Source organism: Myripristis murdjan, chromosome 4, assembly GCF_902150065.1.
Source record: "Myripristis murdjan chromosome 4, fMyrMur1.1, whole genome shotgun sequence".
NCBI classification, from domain to species: domain Eukaryota; kingdom Metazoa; phylum Chordata; class Actinopteri; order Holocentriformes; family Holocentridae; genus Myripristis; species Myripristis murdjan.
In genome coordinates this window covers 19,189,291-19,202,613 of record NC_043983.1, presented here as the reverse complement: position 1 = coordinate 19,202,613, position 13,323 = coordinate 19,189,291, and the positions used below count along the sequence as shown (strand labels likewise).

Below are 13,323 nucleotides of genomic sequence, written 5' to 3'. Positions count from 1 at the left end.
CCAAAAACTGACATAGTGAATGAATTGAATCTTTTAATTGTTATATATATATACAGTACAGGCCAAAAGTTTGGACACACCTTCTCATTCAATGCGTTTTCTTTATTTTCATGACTATTTACATTGTAGATTCTCACTGAAGGAATCAAAACTATGAATGAACACATTTGGAGTTATGTACTTAACAAAAAAAAGGTGAAATAACTGAAAACATGTTTTATATTCTAGTTTCTTCAAAATAGCCACCCTTGGCTCTGATTACTGCTTTGCACACTCTTGGCATTCTCTCGATGAGCTTCAAGAGGTAGTCACCTGAAATGGTTTTCCAACAGTCTTGAAGGAGTTCCCAGAGGTGTTTAGCACTTGTTGGCCCCTTTGCCTTCACTCTGCGGTCTAGCTCACCCCAAACCATCTCGATTGGGTTCAGGTCCGGTGACTGTGGAGGCCAGGTCATCTGCCGCAGCACTCCATCACTCTCCTTCTTGGTCAAATAGCCCTTACACAGCCTGGAGGTGTGTTTGGGCTCATTGTCCTGTTGAAAAATAAATGATCGTCCAACTAAACGCAAACCGGATGGGATAGCATGTCGCTGCAGGATGCTGTGGTAGCCATGCTGGTTCAGTGTGCCTTCAATTTTGAAGGCACACACCATCACACCTCCTCCTCCATGCTTCACAGTGGGAACCAGGCATGTGGAATCCATCCGTTCACCTTTTCTGCGTCTCACAAAGACACGGCGGTTGGAACCAAAGATCTCAAATTTGGACTCATCAGACCAAAGCACAGATTTCCACTGGTCTAATGTCCATTCCTTGTGTTTCTTGGCCCAAACAAATATCTTCTGCTTGTTGCCTCTCCTTAGCAGTGGTTTCTTAGCAGCTATTTGACCATGAAGGCCGGATTTGCGCAGTCTCCTCTTAACAGTTGTTCTAGAGATGGGTCTGCTGCTAGAACTCTGTGTGGCATTTATCTGGTCTCTGATCTGAGCTGCTGTTAACTTGCGATTTCTGAGGCTGGTGACTCGGATGAACTTGTCCTCAGAAGCAGAGGTGACTCTTGGTCTTCCTTTCCTGGGTCGGTCCTCATGTGTGCCAGTTTGGTTGTAGCGCTTGATGGTTTTTGTGACTCCACTTGGGGACACATTTAAAGTTTTTGCAATTTTCCGGACTGACTGACCTTCATTTCTTAAAGTAATGATGGCCACTAATTTTTCTTTAGTTAGCTGATTGGTTCTTGCCATAATATGAATTTTAACAGTTGTCCAATAGGGCTGTCGGCTGTGTAGTAACCTGACTTCTGCACAACACAACTGATGGTCCCAACCCCATTGATAAAGCAAGAAATTCCACTAATTAACCCTGATAAGGCACACCTGTGAAGTGAAAACCATTTCAGGTGACTACCTCTTGAAGCTCATCGAGAGAATGCCAAGAGTGTGCAAAGCAGTAATCAGAGCAAAGGGTGACTATTTTGAAGAAACTAGAATATAAAACATGTTTTCAATTATTTCACCTTTTTTTGTTAAGTACATAACTCCACGTGTTCATTCATAGTTTTGATGCCTTCAGTGAGAATCTACAATGTAAATAGTCATGAAAATAAAGAAAACGCATTGAATGAGAAGGTGTGTCCAAACTTTTGGCCTGTACTGTATATATAAAAAACGCTTTGAGAATTACTAGGCCTGTATCTGACTCATAATTTCAAGAGTTGACTCAGAGTCAGCCTTTTAATATGATGAATAAGGACGTGCCTTTGTTTTGTCTTGTTCAAGAGTTAAAAAGGTTTTGATCCTGTGAATTTGCTAACTGGATACTATTCTAAGAGAGCTTATACTTTGTTTCTATTTTTATGTTTTTGATTGTCTTTTGAATTTATACACCACACTGTACCTTACTGTCTTTTACGTGATTTCAACTGTATGGTGAGTTTCTGCAATGCTGCATGCTGTCAGGGCTTGTATTGGTGCTGCTTAAAGTCTCCCTTTAAAAATAAATTGTAAATCTCAGTTGGACAAACCTAGCTAAAATTCCTTGAGGGTACTGTAAGTCTGTATACAGCGGGCCACCCTTTTGTGGCAGTTTCTAACTTATAGTTAGATGATGGTCATGTAGTGGGAAGTGACACTCTGTGAGCTACAAGACACATCTTGTAGCTCACAGAGCATTTTTAGCAATCTTATTTAGTTCAAAACAATAACTTATCCACTGCCTTTGATTACCTGTGATTTCACTTTTAGTACATTAGCAACCCCACTGATATTTCTGGTTATCTCTTTATGTCAGGGAATATTGTAAGAAACTTTGTCCAGTGTAAAGCTTTATTTGATGAGGGATTTTGTGCTTTTGTTCACATTGAAGTTTAATTTCTCTGCATTTGAAAGCTATAACCTCATCTTTGGTTTACTGCACCAGCATGATACAACAGTACTTTCCATAAATTACAAGGTAAAAGAAGCTTTATTATATAATACAATTATTGGTTTATATGGTCTGTAATAATGAACATCATAGCCTAACTGTCCATTGTTAATATGTTACAAAAAGTAGGCCTCCACTGTAGTTAACAATCAGTGTTTAGTTAATACAGTTACACTGTGGTGATAGCCATTGTGGAATTACTCTCTCATGCATTTATCTTGCATACGTAACCTCTTGGCTCCACTGTATGTCACAGTAACTGATATGTTATTAGTTAGATGACATATACATATATATGTAGTTTATGTTTCCCCCTAACTATAGGCTTTTGATTACGATGACCTTTTGGTAGTCCTACATGCATGAGCGATTGTGAGAGAATCACTTGATTGAAGTGTTTTAATTTGCCACAATATTTAGATGATAAGATGAAATTAGCAGGGATCTAATTAGTGCTTTGTGGAATCAAAAGCACCAATCCGCATTGGTTTATGTAGCTTAAAAAGATTGCTGCCGAGGAAATACATAGGCCCATTACCCTATTTATGATGTACAGCATTTTTTAAATATCATGATATCATGATGTGTTAATGAAGATGTTTGGATTATGAGTATGAATATAATGTATTGGTGGTTTTGACCAAGTAATGATTGCTGCTTAAGAGACATCATTATATTTGCACTCAATGTGAGTACTTTCTCAGCTCCTCCTGTCAGATATTGCTTATAATGTCAATCAGTTGCTTATACTTATTAACCTATATTGGATTCCAAGCAGGATATAAAAACAAATAAACAAAAATAAAAAGCCAAGGCTTAACCAAATGGAAACTAAAGATTTATGATGCTGTTATGGGCACTAATGCAGTAAGATTTAGACTTTAAAGCATTGCCAATGCTATTAAAAGGGAATGGGAGGAGGCGGAGGGAGAGATGGAAGGGGCTGCTGCACACTGTCAGTTTGTCAGTGCATAAGAAGAGAAAAGCTTCTTTATCACTCCACATGTACATTTATTTGCCCTATTCTCGTGTCAGAGCTAAGTACATAGGAGGTTAGAGACTATGGCTTGGGTTTTAGCAGGTCACCCCAGAATCTGCTTCATTAATGGATTATCCAATTGTATATGACCCAGCGTGCATTGTGGATCAGGAATCATGGGGGCAAGCACCCTCAATGTTGACGCATAGCCTATATACACAGTTTGCTTATCATCATTTGATCCTTTTGCTAGAGTGACCTTTTAGGGTTATAGCTGTAGGGTGGGTTTAAGCTGAGGTTGAGAGGGTTCTCACGCATCGGGCCTCAGGTCACTTGGTTTTGACATCAGACAGATCTAGCACATGAGATGCTGAATTTTATGAGGGCATACCATAATCTCTAAAATCCCTTCAACCAACTTTCATTTGTTGTAGAATCAAGTCAGTGAGTCAGACAAACCAAAGCTGTACATCTGTCTCACTACCTTCCAGGGATTGCACTTGCTAGACTAGCTTTCTAGCCCTGTCAAATTTTAGACTTTTTTTCAATGATAAAAGCATTGACAAATACACCCCAAACAGTTATTTCTCGTTTGCTGTAAGTAGCTTTATATTTAACTCTATATACTGTAGGTTGATGGTTTTAGAACAAGGATATTTGTAAGAATATTTGTTTCTCCCAGTTATGAAGTCTGTGCTTATTTCAGGTTCTGTTCCAAGCAAAAATGCTTCATTTAGAGGACTTTGCATGGAGATGTTAATGGTTTCATTTGAATATGACTTCACAATGGGCCTGCATAATATCTGGAGAATATGTGATAGGTGATAATGTTGTTGAACACTGCACTAACAATATGACATGTGGTAGACATTGGTGTTCTAGTGTCTCTGGTCCATTATATTGCTAAAATTGACCCAGATAATAAAAGGCTTATGCCTTTTTCTTACTAAAACCAAAAAATAAAAAGAAAGACATATATTCCCACATTCTGAACAATCAGACAGAATCCTGGTTGGTGGGTCCTGTGTGATTGGCCAGAATCTGTTTGTGGTTTGCATGTTCAAAAGTGAATAGCATGGTATTTGAGTTGTTAAATTTAGTTACTCATTGCAGTCCCTTGCAATAAGTTTTTCTTGGACACTCATATTATGATGATAGAAGGAATAAATGATTGATTGTGCAGCCCTACTAAACTTTTGCTCGTTTAAGCAAAAGGTTACAGAGTACATTGTCCATACATAGTAGTGCTACATTCATGCAACAGTTCAGTCTGATATATGATACTGTGTTAATGATTTAATATTCCTACTAAAATTTATCAAAATGTCACTGAAGACAATGTTACAATTATAAAATACCTTTTTTGTCTCCACCAGCTGTAGCCTGGAGGGGATCATGTGTTTGGTCCTGTGTGTTAGTGTGTGTGTCTGTATGATGAAGAGCCTCTTGTGGTTGAGGTGATTGAGAACCTTCGCAAAGTGTTTGTTTGTTGCTGCTTCGTTCTCTTTCTTCATTCACTGTTTCCATACTTGACCACTGTTGACCTGCCTCTACAAGGTCACTATACACCAGTCACTCACTTACAATCACTGTCTAGCTTGCTTTACCACCGATGCTGTCTGTCTCTTTCTCTCTTTTTGCACACTTCTGGGTCGCTACACCGCTTCCTCCCTCCACTTGGTACCTTACAGAGTCAGTACCGAATGAGGTTCATACAAAATGCAGCTGCGATGTTGGGACATTTCCATTGCCAGCCTTTATACTCCCAGTCAGTCAAAACTTTTGTGTGTGTGCTTTTATGTGCACTGAGTTTATGTGCATTATTGTGCAGCACGTTCTCACCAACCCATATCATATTTTTACTTAATCTCTCTCACATATTGTATGTTGACATGCCATAAACACATTTTGCCATTTTTTGTTCACTTTGCATGTTATACATACTGTCTCTGAAGGGGCCCTCAGTTAAAATGGGGCGAAAAAATCCCATTCAGAAAACATTTAAGGACCCAAAAACCATTTACTATATACCTGTACATTCAGTGCACTTGCAGTAAGGTTCAGTATCACAGACAGTTTATAGCCATGAGTGGTTTGCCAAAGATAAGTGATGCAATCAATTCTGTACTGTAAGGCTTCTACTCAAATAAGCACTGATGTAAAAAAGAAGCTCTTCAAAAGTCAGTGTATTTTCCACCAAATGAGCATGTGGATCACATGGTGAGTGCACTGAGTGAGTCAATTCAGCTTTCAATTTTTGCAACATAATTGAAATGCATGAATCACTATTTATAAAGCTGGAAATATTAGATTATTTCCTTCAAAATGCTCTTTTTGGATAATTTCAAAATTATTTAATACAATTTTTTGATCAGGAAAAAAGGTTTATGAGGATGGGGATCTTCCCTCAGAAGCCATACCTTTCTATCCTAATACTGTAGTTATGAATATCATATGCTTCTTAATTATAAGCGAGGTAGTGAGCAGAATTGAAGATTATGGAAAAAAAGAAAAGCCGCCATCTAAATACTGAGGTTGTTGTATTCTGTAGATACAGGAGTGGAAATGAGAGAGTCACCATCCACAGACCAAACTACAGACATCCTAAGCATTGGAGCATTGCAAATTATTGTCTTGGAGATAAAATGACCTTAATTTTACAGTTACATATGATTTTATGAATCATATTCACTAAAATCTTTTCTGACATTTTGGTCACAGTTATTACTTGAAATCCATAATAGAGATTTGATGTGGTGCTTTGAAAAGTTATTGAAAGTCTGTGAAGAATATTTTTGACAGACTATTCATACCTACCAGTCACTGTGTTAGGTTAGCTACGTCCCTGACACTTTAATTTGTCCCTTTTCTGATTTTCCTTGATTTATTAGAGTCAAACAGTTTCTTTAAAAATCGTAGCCATAGCTTTAGTATTATAAACTATTATTAGCATAATGTGATTACCATTTTTATACTGCCACCATTCATTCTCATGTTATGTTTAGACGTTCAAGCCTGTAGAGCTGGATCTCTTTTGATTTTTTGCTGGGTTTTGATTTTCTGTTAAGCACCACAAGATAGAGACATAGATTGTACTACAATAAGTGTTGTAGCAATATATTAATACATTTAATGCAATGACTCTTTTCTTTTCTTCATAGATCTGAAATTTGACGTAATTGGCACTTACTTTACATATTTTCATTTAGATATTTCTTGAATTTCTTGAATCTTGAATATTTATTATGTGATTGAATAAAATGAGTTATAGCTAAATGTCCATTGTATTAATCTTTTTCACCAATTAATTTATCTCTGAATCTTTTATGTTTGCTGTTGTATCTGTGAAACATGATTGTCAAGTAAATGCCTGCAGCTGTGATATATAGGCTGCAAGATATACAGTGTATCAGCACACTGAAGAGGGTTTTGAAAGCCAAGACGTCTGGGTCTGCCTGCTGATCAAAAAATAAAAATGCAGAATTAAATTAAGCCTCTGGATAGAAATATGTGTGTGGGGACCCATTCACCTAACTTATGTCAGTATTGTGTGGCATCGTACACAACTAATATCAACTACATGCAGGTTGTAGAGCATGGATCTGTTCCCTCATGTTTGCTGTTCCAAATGTAAGACATGTAGGCCTTTCGGTGGAAAAATGCTCTGGTGAACAGGAAGTGATCCATTGTAATAAATGTGGGTTGTTTGTAATAAATAGAAGAGCTGGGTAGCTAGCACAAACAGTTATATCCACAATGGCTACACAGACAAAGTGATCTCTTTAAAAAGCACAGTGCAAAAACAGTACTGAAATCACTGCTTATCACCAAAAATGTTGCCAAAAAGAGTTTTACGGATAACCACTTTAAATTAAATGTTGTTGATGTGTTGTCAGAAATAGTAGTAAGCCTGCATGCAGAGCAGTCTGTTGGCAGTGTCACCACCTTTTCAGTTCATCAGTTGTGACTGACTGGTTTTCCAGTGTTCCTAACATAGAGACACAGACGTTAGACCTGCATGGTTCCGACCTCCATGAAAACGATACTGAGTTTTAAATTGAATTCTGAATATTCCTAACATGTTCCTGACTTCTCAACTGTCAGATTAAAAGGTCACTTCAAAATTTTCCATAAATATTTAAGCCTCCTCTGCAAGCCTCCAGTAGTCGATGGGACATCAATGTTTCAAAACTAGCGAACGCACTGTGTGACCCGGTTACATCCAGTGAAACACACCAGGAAACACTGAAAAATTATACATACTTCATAATACTATACAATATATACAACAATACATGGCATCCCTCATGAATGAACTCAAATGCAGCTTCACTGCTGTATTAAAGGTCCATCCAAAATCAGAGAACATTCTCCATGGTGGCCCTGCTGCTCCCCCACAGCTGGAGTTCTATGTTTATTTCAGTGCATTGTGTTTTTGAGTATGTGAATTTTTTTCACTCTACACTCTCAAATGTATTGACTTAAATCTTAATGCAAGGACCCGGAGTAAGGTGTATTTATTTGTAATAGGGATCTTTATTTTGAACTGTAGTGGGAGATGAAAATTGTAAAATTATTCTCCTTCAGCAAATTCTGCCCTTCATGAATCTGTGTGTATTTACATCAATAATTGATATACTCAAAAATCCTGAACTGGAGCTTTGAAGGTCATTTTTCTACATCCGGCTTGCCGCCCACTCACCTCTTAAGTAAGAGCCGGCTGTATTCGGTCCAGCTGAACCTCTAATGAATGGCTAGCCAGGTCAGGTTTATGTCAGATGAGCCCGTTGTTTCCTGGCTTTGGGTATTCCCTGCGCTGGAATCTGCCCTCAGGCAGTTTCCTGTAAGCCCATTACTACTGTACCTAGTTTAGAAAAGGTAAGTTGCACTAATTTAATCTGAACATGCCTTTCACTTTGCTCTGCTGTAAAGAAGCAGTTATAAATACACCATAAAGCCCAGAGAGAAGGCCAAGGTGTTTTCAGGGATATGTATTTTTCATTGGTTTGGGCTACCTTTTCAGGCTGTAAACATTAAGGCCCCATCAACCTGTCCATTCAAGGAGCACTTAGAAAGCCGTGTCTACAGAGAAAATGGACCCAGTACTCCTCAGCTTTGGAGGATCTGTATGAGAAGCATGTTTGGGTCAACCTTTCTTTAGATGTAAAAAGGCATCATGAGTAGACAAACGCATCATATAGTCCATAAAAATAACAGATTTCTCTACAGTGCAGCAGTAAGACTCACTCAAGACTCAAACCTTTCTGTAGCAAGGGTGAAGAGGGTACGCTATAGTCACACTACATTTCAATGTAAGCAATTGTTTTTTGTTTTTTTTCTTTTACTTTACCCAGTTTGTGCATACAGGTCTGAAGCTATTGATCTGCATTCAAGTTTTAAGGATTTATTTTAATTGGATGAAAAAATAGCTTCTTGGAAACCCATCCATCACAGCCTAGAGCATAAAGACCTTTTCAGTGCCTAAATTACATTTCTTTGACAGATTGCAAGTCTTTAGAATTGTGTTAATGGTCTAATGTACTTGGACGATAACTTGTGTTTGATAGCACATGGCTCTGTATCTGAATGTTTAATAGCTTAGATAATTTGAGTATTTATCTCTTTGTCTTCTTTCATTGGGCTATGGAACTGAAAATAGTTCAACCTAAGTTATCTTAATGGATTTGACATTGAATGAAATTGGCTCATTTTATTTGAATATTTAAAAAAAAAAAAAAGCCTGAAAATTTTCACAGGCCTATAGTGTTTATGAATAGCCCAGTTGTCCTGATCTAATCTTCTTGTCCTCTTTGGCAACACATGGTTAATTAGATACAGTTGTGTTTAGGTCAAGGATGTCCAGATTAGACTGTGGTATTCAGTGATAGTGATTTTCAGAATTGATGCATTCTTTAAGAGATTGTGGTGTACTTGAAGTCACTGCAATGAAATCATTTTCAGCTATGGATTTTGGCTATGGCTTAAGGCCGTGAGTAATTCATCGGAGCCTCTTTAATTTATTAGGGCAGTCATATTACTGCTCTACAAACTTGGCCAAGGCTTTGGGTCCTCCCAGGCTAGATTTGTATAAGCTGTATTTCACCAGCAGCGCAGTTTGGCTGTGATTTTAAAAACCTGCTTACTTACTTTGATATTTTACTAGGAAAATAATCACTGTTTGGAAAGGTGTCATGGGTGGGTTCAGTTTTTTATGTGCACATACTCTGAAACTTTGTGTGATAGACAGAAAAGTCTTGTACAAATGTATGGTTATCAGGATGCTGCTATCAGGTTGTACCAACTGATCAGTAACAGCATGATAATGACAATTTGATTTCTGCAGATGTGAAATCATAAAACCTGTTTTTTTTTTCCTGATGTATGATTTTGCAGAATGACTGCATCTGTTGCATATTGTTGCTCTAATTCAAAGCCAAGACTTACAACAATGAATTTGATTACAAGGTAATGATTTTGTGGTCACATTTTTGTATAAATAAATAAATAAATAAATGAATAGAGCCTGAATATTAACCTGACCATACCGTGAACATTTTCAGCCATGGAGCTAAAGCACTATTTACACTGATTAGCTGTGGTGGCCATATTTCCCACCATTGCCACAAAATGGATTTTTCTCCACATCTCAGAACTGACATGATAGGACTGAAAACAATAGACACTGACAATGTACACCTGTGTTTTGATGGCACAGGATACAGTAGTGCTAAGGAAAGCAGTGAAACTGTTACGATCATTGCATAGTGGCAAATTCAATGATACTGTGTACAGAAACACAGAGAAACAGCAATTTTCAAAGAGCTGAGGACATTGCCATTCTGCTATCTATGACAATCAGGCATATGGTAAAATTACAACATTCTCTGTTCTCTTAAAACTGCAATTTCATTCTGAATAATTTGCCCTTTTCCTGTCCTATTCTGCCTGGACTATTATTATATATATATTATATATTAGGTTAGATGGGAAGATCGCAAGAAAGTACCACCCTGGGAAACAGTTTCCCTCATCAGTTCTCAGAACCAGTAAAAGCGCTAGAACAAGATTCAGCTCTAAGTCTCTGTTTCAAATTGTTGGGTTAGCTACGGTGTGCAACTCAGGAGTCACAACCAGATCACCTCTTGAGTCACTCTGTCTGGTGTCTTCCACAAACACTGGACGAATCATTGATCACTGACTGCAGCTTGGTCACTTTTTTAACAGTTCCTTCTGGTTTTTAAAAGTTTCAAAGGTTGTGCATCAGATCGGCTTGTGTCCACGCCTCTCTGCTCCACACTGCTTGTGTTTGTAACACTGTGTGCCAGACAGTGACTTGACACTTTTCAGTTGTCAATGATGTGTAAAATTAACCATCACTCAGATATAAGGTGAACACAAGTGCTCCTATTTGCCAGTTTGATGGGACTCAACAAAATGTGGCCCAGAAATTATGACCCAGGAAAGAGTCTTAAATATTTAAATTGAATCACAGCTAAATTATGTTGTCTGTCTGACGCAGAGATAGTAAGCAATTGCATCCATCTCTCTAATAGCTACTGTAATCTCTTTCTTTTCTGCCAATAATGGATCAGTGTGGAATTTCATGTTTATGTAACACATTTTATTTATTTCCAGAATGACGCACACATGCATAATCATTTTTATTCTGAATATTTACATAAACAGTGGATTTAATAAAGTCTTTGCAGTATGTCTATCAGGTCATTTTTAAAATGTCTTCAAGATGTGATACTACACAAATTACAGTTGCAAGAATTGTTTCATTTTAGTAAATAACTAAAAAAATACACCAAATGCACACATCTATACATTTTAGTGAGTGGTATTCTGTTCCTACTTTAAAAGTATACACCAGCGTTCAGTACTCAACACGACAACTCGTAATTAAAACTGTAAACTAAAACATATGGTTTTTGAGGTAAGCACATTAAAATTACTCAATAATTGAGACATTTATTTTGAATGGAATTAAATTGTCAGAATGCATAAAAAGCCAGCAAAACAGAGCTTGTTCATCAGCGTGGGTTCCCTGGGGGAGCATGTCCCCAGACTCCCTCTTGCTGGTTACTTTTCCTCTGTGGCTGGCTATTCAGCGTGCTTGTGGAAAATACTGCTTCTGACATTTTTTTTTGTTCGGGGGATCATGTGCTAGAACAAGAAATGTCACTTCAAGCAATATTTGTTCCTTAACATTAGCACAGCGTGAAGAAACTGATGTGAAGTTTAAAAAATACTAACTTGTCAGTTGCATGTTCTCAAAACATTGTTACATTTGCCAAAAAGTCTGAAGGAGGCATGGATAACAATATCATATTGGCGCCCACCAGTAATTATGATGTGAGTACAAAGAGATTTTTGCCACTGTAAGGGGAGAAGGGGAGTGTAGGTGTATTAATTCCTATTCCTTCCTGCTTCCTAGTCTTGGAAGTTCAGATTTAGAAAAATAGACCCCCCTCAAAAGGAAAAAAAAACAACAACAACAGGAACTGTCACATTGACTGATGCCAATCGTATGTAGCATTTGTGTTCCCACTACTGTTCCCTATAGTATATGCCACACTGTGGCAATGTGGGTAACTGACAGTGTCAATTTATCAGAACAAAAGCATTCCTCAGCAAGAGGAATACACATCTTTGGGCCCTGGAGACAAAAATCATTCCACCCCCACCCTTACCTGTATCTAAACAGAATGTAGGACATTCACAACACCAGAAATAGAAATTTCAGTCACAATTATAATTTTTGAATTTATCCCCTGCAGTCAAAAGTTAGTGTTTCACTTTAAAAGTTAGTGCCTCACTTTAATGGTAACTTTCTTTAAGTAAACAAGGGAATGAATGGCATTGGGGTGAATTAATTACCTCAACAGCACTGCCAAATAGTCATCAATGGACTGTTACTTGAAATTCATTTAATCCAACATTATTATCTCTCTCACACAACTTTCTTTTACATATGTGCTGCCAATTATATTTTTGAGCTACACAATCATGTGTTTTTTTTTTCTTTTCAGGTGCCTGATCCTGTTGTCCCTGGCTTCTCTTTGTGCTGAAAATTTGGGTAAATCCTCCTGCTTCCTTTTCTCTCCTTTGTCATTATAGTGTAGTCACAGACCAGAAAAACCTCCATGAAGACTACTATAATTCCTTTCCTGCCCATCTCCTTCATTTTTAAGGCAGGGCTCTTTGGAAAGAGGCTGACCTAGAACATTTTGTTTTGTAGTTTTTGTAGATAAACTTTAATTGTGTTATGTAGACTACATCAGTGTTCATTTATTCTGCAAAAATAGCATGGGATCTGCAAGAAACAAAGGAGCAGGGCAGAGGTCGAAGTAAGGGAATGTGCGCTTTATAACAATTAGTTTACCTGAGTGTAGAACTAGTAGTTAGTCAAATTTTACCTGCTTACTTGTTTGTTAATTCATTTGATAGTTTTTCATTTTCACTTAATTTTCATCTTGCCTATAATCTCCTTATTTGCCAAATTAATTAATTATCCTGCATTTCAGAGCACTTTTTCACTGTGTTGTTATAGTGCTAGTGCAGCATGAGCGCTGTGGAATGTGTCAGTGGAGAATAGTGAATGAAAATTGGTTTATTTCTGTGTTTCTGAGAACTTTTCAAACACTCCGCTCTACTTTAAGCATGATAGTAAAGTAGGGAGACTACAGCCGGATCATCAGATAATGCCGGACACTTCAAAATAGATGTCTGGCAAATGCCCCTTCTGCTACCCAAGGGCAAGTTTGTGCAACAACATTTCAATATCTTCCTCTTCTTCTTCTTCTTTTTTTTTTTTCCAACAGTTTTATGTCGTTTGTATACATACGGTTCACAATAGATGCAATTCCCAGGTCCAGTCATTGCATCTGGGTCATAGAGAATTGGTCAGAGGGCAGAAGG

At 37.6% G+C, this 13,323-nt stretch overlaps 1 protein-coding gene across 3 annotated transcripts in view; it reads left to right on the top strand.

Annotated features, from left to right (window-relative positions):
* The window catches only part of lpp (LIM domain containing preferred translocation partner in lipoma), a 179,331-nt gene that overhangs the window by 39,274 nt on the left and 126,734 nt on the right, over nucleotides 1–13,323 (top strand). For all 3 annotated transcript variants that reach the window (XM_030048859.1, XM_030048858.1, XM_030048860.1), the window contains one exon: nucleotides 12,435–12,481. The gene's annotated coding sequence lies outside the window, so the exon portion shown is untranslated. The remainder of the gene's footprint in view (nucleotides 1–12,434; nucleotides 12,482–13,323) is intronic.